The sequence below is a fragment of the Miscanthus floridulus genome, chromosome 8 (genome assembly GCF_019320115.1).
Source record: "Miscanthus floridulus cultivar M001 chromosome 8, ASM1932011v1, whole genome shotgun sequence".
Taxonomy (NCBI): domain Eukaryota; kingdom Viridiplantae; phylum Streptophyta; class Magnoliopsida; order Poales; family Poaceae; genus Miscanthus; species Miscanthus floridulus.
In genome coordinates, this window is record NC_089587.1 from 64,289,067 (window position 1) to 64,308,914 (window position 19,848).

At 44.0% G+C, this 19,848-nt stretch overlaps 1 pseudogene; it reads right to left on the minus strand.

Moving 5' to 3' along the window:
* Window positions 1-5,462: 5,462 nt before the first annotated feature.
* On the minus strand, window positions 5,463-17,083 carry LOC136478516 (uncharacterized; annotated as a pseudogene).
* Between the last annotated feature and the right edge of the window lie 2,765 nt (window positions 17,084-19,848).

The window sequence follows — 19,848 nt, forward strand, 5'->3', positions numbered from 1 at the left end:
TGTGTTATCTTGAAGATACAAATGGCTGCTCCGGATGATAACTTGAATGATGACATAATGGCGGATATTATCAACGTCGGCACCAATGCGGATGTAGATGACACGAGTCAGTACTTTGCTGATTATGAGGATATCCTGAATATCCCGGTGGTTGAAGATCAACAAATTGTCGCGCAAAAAAATACTGGCGAGGTATATTCGATTATCTATCATCTCTTATAGATGCATGCGTACGTATATTTGTTGTTAATCGTTGTGTTTCTACTCATGTAGCCGGTCTCTAGATCTACATCAACCACCGGCAAGAGTAGGAAAGTCCGAGGGCCAAAAAAACTATTAGAGGGCCGTTTCATAATATTAGAATTCGACACCGACACCGACAAACCATTGGGACCACATGCTCAGACATATGTCAATCAATGTGGGTTCATTGTAAGGGATAGGATCCCAGTTAGTGCTCGTGAATGGAAGCAGAAGATATCCGCTCCTAATGTTAGTTTTGTATCTGATCGTGACAAGAACCTAGCTTGGAGAGATATCACTCAGCATTTTACATTACAAGCAGATGATGCTTTGAAGGAGCTAGTGAGGGATTGGACAATGAAGAAGATGGCAACATTGTTCTAGAGTTGGAAGAAGACATTGTATAAAAAGTTTATCTTGAAGAATGATACGCCGGATTTCAATGCTAAGGCGTTTGTCAAGTTGGAGTCCCATTGGCATGACTTCATACAATACAAGACATCTCAAGAGAGTGAGGAACGTGTGATGAGGAATCAGCAGAATGCCCGACAGAAGCAATACCATCATCGCATGGGATCATGTGGTTATAGGAGTGCTATTCCCAAGTGGCAGAACCTAGAAGCAGAGATTACTACCAAGGGAATCATACCTAAAACAATAGAGAAGAACTGGCCTCAACGAGCGAAGAATTGGTTCTACGCTCATGGGGGAAGCCTAGACCTAGACACTGGCAAGCTAATTTTCGGCCAAAAAATTGAGAGAGCAACACAGAGACTAGCTCGTGCTAGGGAAGAAGCTGATAGTGGTGTTTTCAAGCCCAACAGAGAGAAGGATGAATTGACATATGCCCTAGAGAATCCCGAACATGGTGGTCGAACAAGAGGCTATGGGGCGGTTCTGTGGCTACAAGCATTCCCAGTAGACAAGGATACCTACAGAAGCCACTAGAGAAAGAAGGATGAGGAGGCAGACCGAATCCGTGTATTGGAGCAATTTGTTAATGAGTCACGACAAGCATTGCTTGAATCACGAGAACGAGAAAAATCTCTTGAGGCAAGAATGCAGGAGGAGATCAAGAGACAAGTGCAGCTAGCAATGAGTTAAATGCAATTGCAATCAATGCCGGGAGTCACCATTAGCCCCGTTGGTCAGATGAAAAGCAGTTGTGCTTCCATAGAGCTGCTAGTTATTCAAGATGATGCTGGGTTGCGCTTCCCTGTTGATGACATTATCGAGCCTCTAACAACATGTGAGCTGCACATTCCAGATGGTAATAATGCATCAATCATGGTGGTTGTTAGGGTTGTATCTCCAATAGACCGAACAAAGACACCAAGAATCCATGGGTCAGTTATTCAACCTGGATATGCTAGCGTCTTGGTCGATAGAGTGCTCAAAGGTTACATCAATGTTCCTCTTGACATTGAAGGAGGTGATGGGGAGAAGACACTAGGAGAAGCAGAGAAGACATTTATTCAATGGCGCAAACACTTCATCATCATTCCTAGGGTGCCACCGCTTCCCCTACCTCACCCTAGGTATGAATGAAAGTGAATGAAATATTATTTTCCATTAATTTTATATTGGCTTCAAAAATAATTGACTCACAACTTGTTTTTGTAGCAGGGTCTCCCCCAGCCTAGCCCAATCATTCATTCCCCATCTCATTACAGCGTCGCGGGGGGCGAGACGACTTCATCCCCACGGCGATCTCCAACTCCTACACCGGCCCCATCGCCTCCACAACGATCTCCAACTCCTACACCGGCCCCACCACCTCCACAACGATCTCCAACACCTCCACGCTGGTCTCCAACACCGCCCCCACCCCCTCCACAGCGACACACTATAGAGACGTCTAAGGTCCCGGCGGCAAAGAAGACCCCGAAAAAAAGAGTTATTTCTTAAGAAATACTTCCTGAAAAGACTGATGAGCAAATAGCAGCTGAAGAAGACAAAAAAGTGAAAGATTTTTTATAGATATCCAAAAGCAGAGACAAGCGAAGCTTAAGGAGAAGCCGTACTTTTACATACCACGAGATCTGCTGAGGCAGAAGGTCGAAGCTCACAAGAAAAAGATGCTTAAACTTCGTAAGCCTCCGCCACTATCAGACTATGACCGCTCCCTCGTGAAGTCACATGATGCAGATAAAAAAAGGAAAAGAGCATCAGGAAAGGATGTCCCACAGCTCGGACAACAGAAGCAACCAATGCAAAATCTTGTTGTTGCTAATGAATATGGTTCCAACATAGAAGTCTATCGACCAGACAACTCTGGAGAAGTGTTGGTTCAAGACCTTAATGCTTTTTTTGAACTAACTGGTTTAACCTTGGATCAATTGATGGGCAAAGCCCCAATCCAGAACCTAGAAGTTGATACCTGAAAGACTTATAAATTTGGCAAAAGTCTATACAACCCTACGGCTCTAAATGAATTAGGTATGCAAATGTACTTGCTCAACAAGTGGTACATGCAGGCGTGTGGCAGGGGTGAGGAGTGGATCTTTGTCAGAATTAGAGACCATCATTACTTCTGTGGCGATAACATCTTACATATTAGTTTCAAAGAATTGCATCAACTATACCACATGGACGCTCTGGACAAATCAATCATTAGCCGCTTTTATTTGTAAGTGATTCTTACTTTTATTTAATAAACTCACTTCCATGCGTACGTGTATATAATTATCCTCACATATAACTTATATTTATATACAGATTCCAGATGTCAGAGCTCCAAAGAATACAAGACACCAGTGTTGGCTTTATTGATCCTTATATCGTATTCAAAACCGATATTATTGTCAAGGAGCAGTGGGTATCTGAAGCACAGAAGAATATCATGAGGTTCTTCGTGAAGCAGCATGCTAAGACAACAATACTTTTTCTGTACAACTTTGAGTAAGTGTTAATAATAATGTAGTCTACACATTTTATGTAATATCAATACAACTTATATGCATGTACGTGTGTGTATAAACCAATGCAGGTTTCACTGGATACTCATTGTCATTGAGTTAAACTCAAGTCGGTTAGTAATCTTGGACTCGTTGAGAAAAGAACGGGCACTATACCAAGATATGATAGACATTATCCTAGGATAATTTCGATCTCTCGCGCACAACTATTATTGAATAGACTTTGCCATAATTTATTAACGATCGTACATTATTGGTCGCACAGGGTTTGGAAAGAGTTTATTCGGCAACACCGCAAGGTTTGCAAGGCACCACTTAATGTAGTTGAAATACCAGTAAGTTGTACTATATATACTTCCCCACGTATTTAATTACTATATCGTACTTCAATTTACGTGTGAGATGATGAGAATAATCTTCTTCTCGTACAGTGGTGTTTGCGGCAGCAACCAGGTAATAACTTGTGTGGATACTACGTTTGTGAATTTATCACTGCACACATAAGAAGAACTCCTGAAGATGTCCTCAGAGTACGTATATATCAATTTTTTATTTATTTTTAAATATATATATATATATATATATATATTAATACTTTTCCTTTTATTTCAAATGCAAGACTGAATGGTTGAAACAAAGGGTCATGCAAAAAGACCATCTGAAAGCAGTTCAAGAGTCAATAGCAGGATTTCTTCCAGAAAAAGTGCAAACTCCCAACGGCGAGTTCTACTTTGATCTAAGGAATAAATGATGTAAATTAAATGTTTATTGATATCGTTATTTTCGAGAACAAGATTATGAAAGTGTTGTATATACACATATATATCTATAATATATATAGTTTCATACTTTATTCGAATATAATAATGCTCGAGATGAGAATTAGATATAATTATATGCGTGCGTGTATTTATATTAGCAGCATAGAATACGTACATAAACACATATTATATATTAAACAAATATGTGTAACTGAACTGAAAACAAATTAAACAAAAAAAAAGAAAAAGAAAAGGAACCTTTAGTCCTGGTTGGGGTTACCAACCGGGACTAAAGGGTGTGGCCACATTTGCTCGGCTGGAGGGCCTTTAGTCCCGGTTGGTAACACCAACCGGGACTAAAGGTCCCTCTTTAGTCCCGGCTCGATGACCCGGGACCGAAGGTTCCACCTTTAGTCCCGGGATCGTTGTCCTGACGCGGTAACCGGGACTAAAGGCCGTTACCGTTCGGGACAACAAGGCCATCCTGTTGTAGTGGGGGGAGGAGGAGGAGGACAAAAGTGTCAATTCCCCAACCATGCATCTCTCTCCTCAGGTCATATGAATGAGTATTATAATAGCTCCAATGTTCTTGAGGGCAATGAATATTGTGGTTTGTGATTTCCAGGATCACAAAATCTTTTGTATTTTATAGGTCATCAAGGCTGATTTCTGTGTATCTTTTTTGACACTCAAGTCAGTGTACCTATATATAGAGTGCCAATAAGAAAGAAGATCAAAACTCAACATATAGTGGGATTGGATTATATATGACTAGTGGTGGAACCAATGGGATAGCAAGGGCCATGCCCCCCCCCCCCCCCCCCCCCAACAAAGTGGAAACGTTTTTAATACCTCTATATATGTTTTAATTCATGGCACAAAAAGGCATCAATTCACCCATTTTTTATCATAATATTGTGATTCTTTGTTATGAATATGGACATATTATGTAAAAACATTGAAAAAGTTACATACACATGTATATATTTTTCACACTTAGAGGAGTCATCATGTTTCCTTTGCCATCCTTAATAAAAATTGCTTTCCTTTCGAACTAACCGGTTGGAGGACAACCGGGGCTAAAAGCCAAGACTCTTTAGTCCGTGTTGGTAACACCAACCGGCCATAATGTAGACCCTAGCTTTAGTTCGGGTTGGTGTTACCAACCGGGACTAAAGGTCTCCGATGCCCAAAAAACATAGATCCGGGACTCTAAGCCGAAGGTCTGTTCTCTAGCCGTGAGTATAAATTACATGGAATTCCTTGAATATATATATTATAGAAACTAAAGAAACAAAAAGGTACGGGTAGAACAGAATTGGATATGGATATGTAGCAGATAGACAGATACTTATATATCACAAAAATGTTATGATTTGCATACTTTATAAGCAACGACGTTCACATAACATAATATATTAACTCATCAGAATTAATGACAAAAATCGATCATGAACCACTCATTATCTTTATGAATAGCACAAGATCGTCCGCTATGCAACGCAAATTAAACCTGCTGCTGCTGTGTACTCTTGAGAGTCTACCTGCCAACAATGATAGCGCCTAGTAAATACGCGACCAGGGTCGAATCATGATCGGCAGAGACCTTGGCGAACAACGGCAAGAACTGGTACGGCTGCAGTCCTTCCTGGCATGAACGGACGCGGGCCTCGGCGTCGATGTACTCCTTGCTGGCGAGCGAGAAGTCGCAGGCGGACATGTGGTCCACGACAACGGCCATCTTGCTCAGCGCCGCGCTGTACTTCTCCTTGCAGTTGTCGATCGCCAACCGCTCAGCGCCCCACGGGGCCCAGCATCTGGTCCAGCTCCGCCATGGTGTCCTCGTACCTCCTCTTGGCCAGCCTTGTCGCGATGAGCGCGTACCACTAGTGCAGCAAGGGTTTTTGCTCCTGGTTGGGAAACCCCTTTAGTCCCGGTTTCCCAACCGGGAGTACCAATCCGGGACTAAAGGTACCCTCCTTTAGTCCCGGCTTGGCGACCTTTAGTCCCGGTTGGAAACACCAACCGGGACTAAAGGGGGGTCTTCAGGGTTGGCGTTCAACGCCACGCGGCAGGACTTTTAGTTCCGGTTCGTGTTACCAACCGGGACTAAAGGTCCCTCTTTTTTTTTCCTTTTTCTGGTTTCTATTTTTGATGTCTTTTTTCATTTAATGATTAGTTAGTTTTGATATTAAAATATATTTTCGAATACGCTGCTAATAGTAATATATAATAGTAATATATATGTGTACTTCGCACGCGTAAGTTTTCGTTCGAACTTTGTACATAAATAACAAACGAATATACGCGTCCTTACTTTGTACACCATACTCTATATATATTACAAATGTTTGATATATAAATTGTTTAGGTCCTTAGGAATTCACTCCTCCAGATTTGGATTCCACGTTTCGTTTGAGTCATTGTAGAACTCGCCGTTGGGGTTGATGACCTGGTCATTGAGAAATCCTGCTATAGTCTCTCGAATTGCTTTAAGTTGGTCAAGTCATATGACTCTTTTCCTCAACCATTCAGTCTTCAATAAAAGTTAAAGGAAAATGTATTAATATATATATATATATGTATGTGTATTGCTCATGTAATTACTTATACAAATGAGAGCAATAAAGAAATTGTAAATATACGATCGAAATAATATGAAGGAAAAAGTATTTATATACGTACTTTGAGACGCTCTTCAGGAGTTCTCTTTGAGTACGCCATGATGAACTCGCAAACATAGTATCCGCAGTAGTTGTTACCCTGCTCCTGCCTTAGAACCCACTTTTACGAAAAAAAATCAATTAGGGTGAATTGAAATCATCATATGGTGTTAATTGAATATAAATGTGTAGTTATAGTACTTACTTTGTGTGCGATTACATCCAGTGGCTCTTTGCAATGTTTCATTTTTTGTTCCTCAATTAACCTTTTCCAAACCCTGCTCCCAATAAAATAAAAAAATAATTTAACCTTTAATAATTGTTGAGAGATCGGCGCCATTATATATATATATATATATATATATATATATATATATATATATATATATGTTGTTATAGAGAAACTAAATTAATTACCCTTGTATAATATCTATCATGTCTTGATACTCCGTTTGTGATTTTCTCAACGAGTCTAAGATTTTCAATCTACTATTGGCCATATCGATGACCATCAATATCCAGTGATTGCTGCATAAACATATATATATATATGTGTGTGTGAGAGAGGTAACTAGCTAGTAAGGAAATATTGATGTCCCATATATATGATCGACATTAATTACTTATAATAACACTCACTTGAAGTTGTAGGGGAAGAGTATCTCCTTCTTGTCGCGTTGGTTCACTAAGAAATTCATGAGATTTCTCTCAGGTTCTGGCTTATAATCCTTCGGGGGGTTAGGGTGTTTGAATACGACATATGGATCAACGAACCCAACATCATTATCCTTTCTCTTTCTAAGTTCTGTCATCTCATATCTGCATACATGAAAATAGTGAATATATATTGTGAATATATAATAAAGAAATTGTGAATATAGTAGAAAATAATCACACTTACAGACAATAGCAGCTAATGAGACTTTTGTCGAGAGAGTCCAGGTGGCATAGTTGGTGTAATTCTGGAAGCTCGACATAGATAATGTCATTGCCACGAAAGTAATGGTGGTTTCTAATTCTGACAGAAATGTAGATTTGTCCCGCAGCAGACGCCGACATGTACCACTCGTTTAGCAGGTACATTTGCGTACCCAGTTCATCTAATTTCTCTGGGTTGTATAGACTCTGGCCTGCTACAAACTTCTTGTAAGGATCCACTTCCAGAGCAGATGGTCCTTCAGCGAGCACTTGGGCAAGGTTCAAACCAGTGTCGTGATAAAACTGAAGCAACGACTCATAGCCGCCTACCTCCTCCATTAAGTTTAAGTTTGAACCATATTCGTTAGGAACGACAAGGGGGGGGGGGATTGATTGTTGCGATTGTTGTCCGAGTTGTGCAACACCTTTCCCTACTGTCTTCTTTTTTTGCGCCGCCTCATATGACTTGGTGAGAGAGCGGTCATAGTCCGATATCGGTTGTTTCGCGGCGCTCTTAAGAGAATCCCGTTTTTTTTGTTCCACCTTCTTTCTTAGCTGATCCGGAGGTAGGTAGAAGTATGATTTCTCCGGGTTGTCCCTCGCTCGTTGTGCCTGTTTTACACCTTCAAAGAAATCATGCACATCTTTTTGTACTGCATCCTTTAATTCCTGATCACTTTTCTCATAAGACAGTTTTTGAGGAACTGGATGAGTACTTGCTTTCTGCTTCTTTGCCGATGGGCGGGGCAACGACTTCGTTTGCAGGGCGGACCTCTTAGGGGCTGGCTTCCTTGGAGGTGGGGGAGGCGTTGGAGACCGCCTTGGAGGCAGTGCAGACTTTGGAGGCGGCGAAGGTGTTGGAGACCTCGGCGGAGGAGTTGTGGACTTCCTTGGAGGCGGCGGAGGAGTTGGAGATGGTGGGGATGCAGCAGTGCCTTCGAAGGCGTCATCATTGCCCTGAGCACTATGATGGTCGGGAGAAGCAACAACTGGACTTAGGTTGGTGGATGCCCTGCTTTGTGAGTATAAAAAATAATGAGATATAAGTAAATGCTTATTATTAGTCATGCCCATTGAAAATTATCAAAAAAATGTTTTGTTAACTTTTGTCCGCACCTAATGTCTGCTGGCGATGGAGCAGACGCCCCAGGGATAATGATGTAGCGCTTGCGCCATAGTATATATGCCTTCTCTGCTTCTCCTAGAGTCTTCTCTCCATCACCTCCAGGAATGTCAAGAACTAGATCCTCATAACCTTTGCTCACTTGGTCCACTGCAACCCTAGCATATCTAGGTTGTATTGGTGCCCCATGGATTCTTGGTGTCTTGGTAGGGTCTAGAGGAGTAAAAAACACCGACAGCGACCTTGATTGTGTCATTCCCCCTTGGAACATGTAGCTCAATTGATGTCATTGGAATAGTGACATCATCCACGGGGAAGCGCAGCGCTGCGTCATCTTGCTTTGGCAGCTCAGTGGAAGCGCAACTGCTTTTCAACTGACCAGGGGGGCTAATATTAACATTCATTCCTGGCTCTGATGCCTGCCTCTGAGCACTCATTGCTATCTGCACTTGCTTTCTGATTTCTTCCTGCATTCTTGCTTCCATTGCTTTTTCTCGCTCCTTTGCTTCAAGCACCATTTCCTCCAACACTGCCACCCGCGCTGCTTGCTCCTCCTTGCTTCTCTGGTGGCTTCGGTAGGTTTCCCTGTCATCAGGAAAACCATGAACCCATGGAGTGTTGCGTCCTAAGCCTCTGGTTCGGCCAGTGTGTTCAGCAGTCCCGATGGCATACGTCAGCTCATCCTTCTCTCTATTGGGCTTGAACGCACCAATCTCTTTGGCTTCTATAGCAAAAGCCAATCGGCGTGCTGCTATTTCGAGTTTTGGCCCATACACTGCTCGACCGGTCTGTGGGTCGAGTCTTCCCCCATGACCGAAAAACTAATTCTTCGAGCGTAGGGGCCACTTGGCTGATTCTGGTTTGATCCCCTTGGCAATAATGTTCGCTTCCATTTTTTGCCACTTCGAAATGGCAGTATCGTAGCCACCTGATCCCATGTCATGGTGGTATACCTTTTTCGGGCATTCTCTTGGTTCCTTCTCACCCGTGCCTCACCCTCTTCTGATGTCTTGTACTGTACGAAAGCATTGCAATAGGCCCTCTGTTTCGAGATTGGGCCCTTAGCAGTAACCCAATTTGGCGTTTCGTTCTTCTTGATGTATGTGTTGTATAGGTATTTCTTCCAAGTCTGGAATTGTGTGGCCATCTTCTTCATAGCCCATGATCGAACTAGCTCCTTCAATTCATCATCGTTGATATCATCATAATCATCCGCTTGCAACGTGAAATGGGCAAGGATATCATTCCAGAGCAAATTCTTGTCAACGTCAGGGACAAAACTAACATCAGGCTCGTTGATCTTTTTCTTCCATTCACGGATACTGATCGGAATTCTGTCTCTTACAAGGTACCCACAGTGTTCCACGAATTTCCTTTTATGTGGACCAAGTGGTTCGCCTGTCTCGATCTTGAATTCCGATATTATGTACCGGCCCTCCAGTGGTTTCTTCGGTCCTCGAACATTTTTGCTCTTCGCCGTTGTGGTCACCGATCCAGAGGGCTACATATAAAAAAATAATAAATAAATATCTTTTGTACACAGAAATATATACAATATTCCACATATAATATATATTTAGTATATATACCTCGCCTGTATTTTCTTGCAAAACATTTTCTTGCTCATTTTCAAGAGCTAGATATTGACTTCCGTCATCAACATCCTGCGCATCACCTCCAGCAATAATATTCATCATTTCTTCATCCATGTTGTCTCCCGGGGCAGCCATATCTAACAAATTTAACAAAATCTAAGTCACATATATAAACAAGTCATATATATAAACAATTCATATATGTAAACAAGTCATATATGTACAATTCGCCCTAGCGAGAACGACAATTCGCCCTAGCGAGAACGACGATTCGCCGTAGCTAGAACGACAATTCGCCCTAGCGAGAAGGAAAAATCGCCCTAGCGAGAACGACGAATTCGCCCTAGCGAGAATGACGATTCGCCCTAGCGAGAAGGGCGAATCATCGTTCTCGCTAGGGCGAATTCGCCGTTCTCGCTAGGGCGAATTCGCCCTTCTCGCTAGGGTGAATCATCATTCTCGCTAGGGCGAATCGTCGTTCTCGCTAGGACGAATCGCGGCGTACGTTGCTACGCATATACAACACAACGGGGCGGCGTTGCTCCGCATATACAACAACAGGGCGGCGTTGCTCCGCATATACAACAACGGGGCGGCGTTGCTGCGCATATACAACAACGGGGCGGCGTTGCTCCGCATATACAACAACGGGGCGGCGTTGCTCCGCAGTTACAACATACACTGCATACACACAAGTCATATACCATACACACAATGCAAGTCATATACCGTGTGCTCGGCGGTGAGCTTCGGTGGGCGTCGGGGCGGTGATGACCGGCGTCGAGGGTCGGCGTAGGGTCGGCGGCGTAGTGGCAGTGGGGGCGGCGTAGGGTCGGCGACGTAGGGTCGGCATAGGGCCGTCGATCCGGGGCGGCGTGTCGATGTGGCGTGCGGCCGTCGATCCGGGGTGGCGTGTCGGTGTGGCGTAGGGTCGAGGCGCCGGTGGGCGCGAGGTCGAGGAGGGGCGCCGATGGCCGAGCGGTGGGGGTTGGGGGCCGGCGTCGGGGCGCCGATGGGCGGAGCCAGTGGGGGTCGGGGGCCGGCACGAGGTCGAGGAGGGGCGCCGGTGTCGTCGAGGTGGGCCGCGTCGGCGAGGTGGGCGTGTGGACGAGGTGCGGCGTCGACGGCGGCGTCGGCGGCGGTAGACTTAGGGCAGTGGGGAGGAGGAAGAAGAGGGGCCGGGCGGGCGCTTATATAGGTGGAGAACCTTTAGTCCCGGGCTCAACCACTAGCCGGGACTAAAGGTCCTTTAGTCCCGGGCGTTCACAGGGCCTGGGACTAAAGGTCCCTGAGGGGCCGGGGCGGGAGCAGAGGAAAATACCTTTAATCCCGGGCGCCGCCACCAGCCGGGACTAAAGGTGTTTTGGCGGGCAACAAACATGCAGTTTCACTGCCCGCCAATTCATTAGGATTTTATTTTGCTTTATTAAATACAATTGATAAAATGTTTGTTAAATGCACAGAAAATTAAATACAAGGCATAAAAATGTTTAAAAAAATATAGATTCTATTTTGCTTTATTGTACACAGCAAAATTCTGTGACCTAAAGTTTAATTTTTTTAACAAGTTTTAAAACATAATATTGTGTTTAAATTACTATTTCGATAATGCAAAAAATATAATGTTTAATTAAATTCAGAAAAACTCTTGTGTTTCGACTGGAAATTTGTTTTCACATCATTTGAACGTGACATTATCCCACCATCAAACATAAATTTGTTTTCACATCATTTCAACGCGACATAATCCCAACATCAAACATAAATTTGTTTTCACATCGTTTCAATGTGATATAACCCCACATTCAAACATAAATTCACAATTATTACATAATATCTCAAATACACACTATTGAACATCAATATATATATACCAAGCGGGCATAGTAGTGAACTTCTTCTTGACGTATGTCCCTTGGTTATGATCGCGCCGTAACCATGGAGTGTCCTCATCGTTTAGCTGGATGCTAGGGTCTTTGTTCACTGTGAAGGGTGAAATTCGGTCATCCTTTCATAATCTTCTGACATGTCTAACTTGTCTTCGATTCCGACGATGTTTCTTTTTTCCTGAAAGAACTATGTGGCGCTTTGGCTCATCATTGATTGCGTGGTTGTCGTTTTTCCCTCTCTTCGGTTTTGTAGACATATCCTTGACATAGAACACCTGAGTCACATCCTTCGCAAGGACAAACGGTTCGCCTTTGTACCCAATATTGTTGAGGTCCACTGTTGTCATTCCATACTGGTTGTCGACTACTACTACGCCGCCTCCAGTCGTCTTTACCCACTGGCACTTGAACAAAGGTACCTTAAAATGAGATGCATAGTCCAGTTCCCATATCTCCTCTATGCGGCCATAATATGTTTGCTTGTTCCCACTAGGGTCGGTGGCATCTATGCGGACACCACTGTTCTGGTTGGTGCTCCTTTTATCTTGTGCTACTGTGTAAAATGTATTCCCATTTATCTCATACCCTTTGTATGTGAGGATATGCCACGATGGCTGCCTAGCCAACAAATACAACTCCTCATCAATACTCTCATCACCCTGACATTCTTTTCGCAACTAGTTGCTGAAAGTTTCCATGTGCTGACGCGTAATCCATGCTTCAGACTTCCCTGAGAACTCAGATCGGAGGAGGTTCTTGTGTGTCTCGATATACGGATCTACCAAGGCGGAGTTCTATAGAACTGTGTAGTGTGCTTTATTGAAATAATCATCACCCTTACCAATATATGTTTTCTTCCCTAGTGTCCCCTTTCCACTTAGTCTCCCCTCGTGTCGTGATTCAGGAACACCAATCAGGTTAATATCGGGAATGAAGTCAACACAGAACTCAATGACCTCTGTTCCGTAGCCCTTGACGATGCTTCCTTCTGGCCGAGCACGGTTATGAACATATTTTTTCAGGACTCCCATAAACCTCTCAAAGGGGAACATGTTGTGTAGAAACACAGGACCGAGAATAGTAATCTCCTTGACCAGATGAACTAGGAGGTGTGTCATGATATCAAAGAAGGAAGGAGGGAACACCAACTCAAAGCTGACAAGACATTGAACCACATCATTCTGTAGTTTCGCTAGATCCGTTGGATCGATTGCCTTCTGAGAAATTGCATTGAGGAATGCACATAGCTTCACGGTGGCTAGACGTACATTTGGCGGTAGAATTCCTCTTAATGCAACTGAAAGCAATTGAGTCATCAGCATGTGGCAGTCATGGGACTTTAAGTGTCCAAATTTCTTCTCTGGCACATTTATTATACCCTTTATATTCGAGGAGAATCCAGACGGTACCTTAATGCTATCTAGGCATTCAAACAAGCTGTCCTTCTCTTCTTTGCTAAGAGTGTAGCTGGCAGGACTTAAGTACTGACATCCATCATCTGTCTTCTCTGGATGCAGGTTGTCTCGTTCTTTCAAACACCATAGGTCCTATCGTGCTTCAATTGTGTCCTTAGGCTTCCATACACGCCCATGAAGCCTAGCAGGTTCACACAAAGATTCTTCGTCAGGTGCATCACGTCGATCGCGCTGCGAACCTCTAGGACTTGCTAATAGGGTAGCTCCCAAAATATGGACTTCTTCTTCCACATGGGTGCGTGACCGTTGGCGTCCTTCGAAACAGGTTGGCTGCCAGGGTCCCTTTCCAATATTACTTTCACATCATTGACCATATCGAGGACGTCCTCACCAGTTCGGTTGCGAGGCTTGGTCTGGTGGTCTGCCTTACCTTTAAAATGCTTGCCTTTCTTTCTTACGGGGTGATTTGCAGGAAGAAATCGTCGATGCCCAAGGTACACGACCTTGTGACACTTTTTCAAGAATATACCTTTCATGTCACCGAAACAGTGCATGCATGCATTATATCCCTTGTTTGATTGTCCTGAAAGATTACTTAGAGCTGGCCAATCATTGATTGTTACGAACAACAATGCTCGTAGGTCAAAGTGCTCCTGCTTGTGCTCATCCCACACGCGTACACCTGGCTTGTTCCACAAAAGTAGAAGTTCTTCAACTAGTGGCCTCAGGTACACATCAATGTCGTTGCCAGGTTGCTTTGGGCCTTGGATGAGCACCGGCATCATAATAAACTTACGCTTCATGCATAACCAGGGAGGAAGGTTGTAGATACATAGAGTAATAGGCCAAGTGCTGTGACTACTGCTCTGCTCCCCGAAAGGATTCATACCATCCGTACTTAAAGCAAACCTTAAGTTTCTTGCGTCACTTGCAAACTCGGGAATTCTCTATCGATTGCTCTCCACTGGGACCCATCAGCAGGGTGTCTCAACATATTGTCTACCTTACGGTCTTCTTTGTGCCATCGCAACAACTTTGCATGGTCCTCTATTTCTAAAAAGATGTTTCAAGCGTGGTATTATAGGAGCATACCACATAACCTTGGCAGGGATTTTCTTCTTGGGACGTTCGCCCTCAACATCACCAGGGTCATCTCGCCTGATCTTATACCGCGACGCGTGACATACAGGGCATGCATCCAACTTCTCGTACTCCATGCCACGGTAGAGGATGCAGTCATTAGGGCATGCATGTATCTTCTGGATTTCTAATCCTAAAGGGCAGACTACCTGTTTTGCTTCATACGTAGTGCTGGGCAATTCGTTATCCTTCGGAAGCATCTTCTTTTGGATTTTTAGCAACTCCGCGAATCCCTTGTCAGATACACCATTCTTTGCCTTCCATTGCAGCAATTCCAATGTGGTACCTAACTTTTTCTGCCCCGCATCACAAGTTGGGTATAGCAATTTCTTGTGATCCTCTAGCATGCGGTCGAACTTGATCTTCTCCTTTTCACTTTCGCATTCTCTTTGTGCGTCACGAATGGCCTGACCAAGATCGTCAGCGGGCTCCTCCTCTGCCCCCGCCTCTTCTTCAGCGGGTTTCTCCTTTGCCCCCACCTCTTCTTTAGCTTCCTCCATTGCAGTATCATTGAAGGCACCATATTCAGCAAAATGTCATCATCGCCCCATTGTTCTTCTTCACCTTCTTCCATTAAAAACTCCGGTTTCTCCATGCTTCGTCCAACAAATATAGTTTGCCATGAAACCCGACTTGAACAAGTGTGAATGAAGAGTCTTTGAGTTAGCATATTCCATTGTATTCTTACATACGGCACATGGGCAGCACATGAAACCATCGCGTTTGTTTGCCTCGGCCGCACGTAATAAAGAATGCACGCCGTCCATGAACTCTTGTGAGCGATGATCAGCATTGTACATCCAATGCCGACTCATCTGCATTATATGACATAAATACCGTATTAAAACCTAGAACATAATTAGTTAACTATACAACATGCATACCACCACAAAAGCTATAAATTTAAGAAAGCCTCGCTACAATGTAGACAATCCCAACTACCACTATAAACACTAAAGCTAAAATGCACTTCAGCAGAACAAGGATTTTGCGACCAATCTCAACTAAAACAAACAGATCTCCCGTTTGTTCAACATCTTTGGGCTTCTTTGGCTGGATCACTGCATCATTAGCCACCATATCTGCCTGTTGTGCAAGATATTTTTGCACGAGTTCAACATATTCTTCCTCCCAGTAGAAGCCTGAACATCCAGTGCCATCCCACTGAAATTAAAACATAAATTAGAACTTTAATCACAACCATCATGAAAATAGGTATAAACTAACCATAGTCATTAAATACGATAAAATAACTCACATTGCGATCCGGACACTTGTAGAAAATGCGACCCTTGTTCGGACCCTCCTTCTTCACTCGGTACTCCATCACAATCTTCGTCTCATCACAACACTTGCCGCATGCAATGAGTGGGAGGCCTGGCCTAAGTCGCTTTGGGAACCCATGAGAGGCCAAGGACCCGAAAGCAGTTGCCATCTACTCTCTATACTCATTTTTTAATACACTATAAATTTCTCATTTATAATCAAATAAAATTAAAAAAAACTCTAAAATTCTCTATATCTCTAAACAATGAAGTGTGCTATGCATGCTACAAATGAACGGTGAATACTAGTTTTTAATAGCTACTTTAACCTTCCTTAATGTAAATATGCAAACTTTAAGTGATTTTGAGCTCAAATTGCTTACAAATGAAAAAAACCACAATAAAGAACCATATATATATAATTATATATAGTGAACAAAATGAAATAAGACAATGGTGAAACATGAGAGTTTGAAGTTGGTAACCTTTAGAACCGAAGAATCGACGGAGGAATCGAAGAAATCGACGGAGAATCGAAGAAGAATGGATGGAAGAGCGAGAACACTGAGCTCTTGGGCGGGCTCAGGGAGGAAGAAGCCGGCCGGCTCAGGGAGGAAGAAGCCGGCCGGTATATATAGGGTGGACCTTTAGTCCCGGTTGGTGGATCCGACCGGGACTAAAGGTATGTTTTCAGCCACGGGCCACGCCACCAGCCGGGACAAGAGCTTTACTCCCGGTTGGATCCACCAATCGGGAGTAAAGGTCGACCTTTAGTCCCGGTTGGTGTATCCAACCGGGACTAAAGGTCCCCTGCCACAACGACCTGGCGCAGGAGCCGTTGGGCAGGGACCTTTAGTCCCGGTTGGATCCACCAACCGGGACTAAAGGTCTCTCTAGTCCCGGGCGCAAAAAATGTCGGGACTAGAGCCTGATTTGGCCCTTGGATCAAGGTCTGTTCTCTACTAGTGTACACGGTCACTTCGGCGGTGTCCGGCGCGGTCTGGAGCGTCTGCTCGCACAGCTGCTCCCACTTGTTCGTCTCCTTGCACGCCGCGGTACATGTCATGGAAGGGACATTGTCGCAGGCCTCGCCGCCGGTGAACAAGGCGGTGAGAGACACTGCTGCGAACACTGCTGCAGCTTCGTAGGCCATCTTGGCTTCTTTTCTCTTCTTTTGATCTTTTCTTTTGCTCAAGGCTTTGAGTTGATGTTGAAACTCAGCACTGAGGGACCTATAAATATATGTGTTGCTCATTGTGTGGTTTCGCATGCATGATATGATTCCAAAAATGGTGCTATATATGAGTTATCTTGCCTTATACTATTTATCAAGAAAGGAAACATTATTTGCCATTTCACAAGATACAATTTGTTTACGCTTATGTCTTCCCTAGCTTGATCCTAATTATAAGTGCAGTTATAGAAGTATACCTTTTACAACTCACATTTACGGAGAATTAAACATGATTGAACTGCAACCAAACATGATTTAGTTTTGCTGAGGTCACATGTCGAAACCTGTATATGTACTCCCTATGTCGAATTGTAAATGGGCGATACTAGCGTACAGACATCGTTTGGACGCCCTTGCTTGCTGCGTGCCCACTCCCCCATGCCCCGCTCTCTGGTGAGTTCGCCTCCCTCTCGCCTTTGCATCCATAGGCAGGGACAGCCCGCGCCGCTCCGTTTCCCACGCGCATGCATGTGGGGACCGCCCGTGCCTGCTCCGCTTCCCACGCGCACGATGGGCCGCCTGCACCCGCTCCATATCTCGCATGCGGGGACCGCCTGCGTCTGCGCCTGCTTCCCGCCCAGGCTCATGAAACACTTGCTGCAACATACGTCTAAAACAAATGAAACATTTGGAACATACGCTTGCAACATATGTGTATAGCCACTCCAACATATGCAACATCCAGATAAAATGCTTACAACATAATCCAGATAAAATATTTACAACATACGTCTAAAGTAGAGATGAAACATTTTGAATAGACACTTGCAACATATGTGTATAGGCATTGCAACATGTGCAATATCCGGATATACTTTTTCAACATCCATATGAAACACTTGCAACATACCTTTGAAATATCTAAAACACTTTGCAACATGGGCGGGCGGCGCGGGGAACTAGAGCAGTGGAGGTGGCCGTGGAAGGCAGGACGGGTCCATGCGAGCGGCGCGGCAAACTGCCACGGTGGAGGTGGCCCTGCAGAATAAGTCTGGGCGGGCAGGTGGCACTGAGGAGGCGGACACGGCCACGGCAGGCGGACGGAGCATCCGTGCGGTAGAGAGCGGGAGGGAGCGGCACAGGCTGGGCGCGCGACGGGTGGGAGCGAGCGGCACGGGCAAGGCGCACGACGGGCGGGAGCAAGCGGCGCGGGCGGGGCATGTGACGGGGGGAGCATCTTATGTGAGCCCCGAAAGTCAAATCTCACATATACCTACAAATAAAGGTAATATCAAATGACAATGCTTAAATACATAGCGTAATAGTATAAAGATTATAACCTCAGAGTATAGACAGCGTAAAGACAACTCCGATCTTCAGGCGAAGACTCCAAATCCACAGGGACAACTGACTGGTTGATCACAAGCCTAATTCCTCCATACTCTAGCAATCTTGTACCCATCCGGGATTTTATCCAAATAATTGAAAAATAAAGCAAGCGTAAGTACATGTCGTACTCAACAAATATAACATGGGGTTCATAAGGCTCAAAAGGCTGACACTGGTTAACTGCGATTAGCTTTTAATGAGTCATGATTTTAGCAATTGAGTAGCAACAAGTTCATCACAAGCCCATATAAACACATGATCAGGTAAACATGAATAATAAATAGCATAAACAATTAACCATTAGTGAGCATATTCATCATCCATATCATTAGTGTCCATCATCTATTCCGTAAGGGTTCCAAGGCCGCTCGTGACCATGAGCACGACTGATATACCAGTTTTACACTCTGCAGAAGTTGTACACTTTCACTGTGAGTCATGATTTACCCTTTCATCCGAGGTGATCAGCCTCTTGACCCACTACCAAGGAAGGTCGGCAGGGTTCACTATAAAGCCTTTCAAAGGTTCGTCTAACAAGTTAGGGCCGCTAGGTTTCTGTGGCCTGCGAATGTAGGGCTCCCCTTCCGACAGGCACAATTACGCGCAGCCTATACACTGATGGACAGAGGCCGCACTATATCCAACCCAGAACACACCCCTCTTGCGCCATAAAGGTAACTTTTAACAAGCTAGAAAAGGTCCTCATACTGAGCTAAAGCTAGAGCCATGTAGCCCTCACAGCTGTACTGTAAGTCCTAGATGATCACTCACAGATAAGTCCTTAAAGAGAGAAATCTAGAGCACCATAAAAATAGGCCAATGCTCTAGCCCCCTTGTTCCATGTTGCTAAAAAGCATATTTTAGTGTTTATTGCATATTCCATTAGTCAAGTTACAAGATTATGGCTTTAGTTGAGCACTAGCATCATACTACCCAATGCAATACCCCAAAGATATAGGTACAGGGTAACAAAGTACTAAGAAATTCTTAGTGGCAGTCAAGGTAGACACATGTAGTAGGAATTAAATGATTAATGGTGTATAGGACAACAAGAAAGATCCCATGCTATACTTGCTTTAAACACCGATCCTTCGGTAAGCTTTAATCTTCAATGTTCTTCTTCTTTTTCTTCTTGATCACCACGTATATCTCACCGACTGGACTTAATCATAAAGCACCACACAAGCATCCATACAATCATACATGAAGCAAACAATAGATCTAAATTAGAATAGTACACCAAACATAAAATCAAGATGAAAAGTTTGTAAAACGAATCTACGTCTCGCTACGAACACACAAACGCGAAAAAGCACTCTAATCGGAGCTACGGTGGAAACGATACAACTACCAAA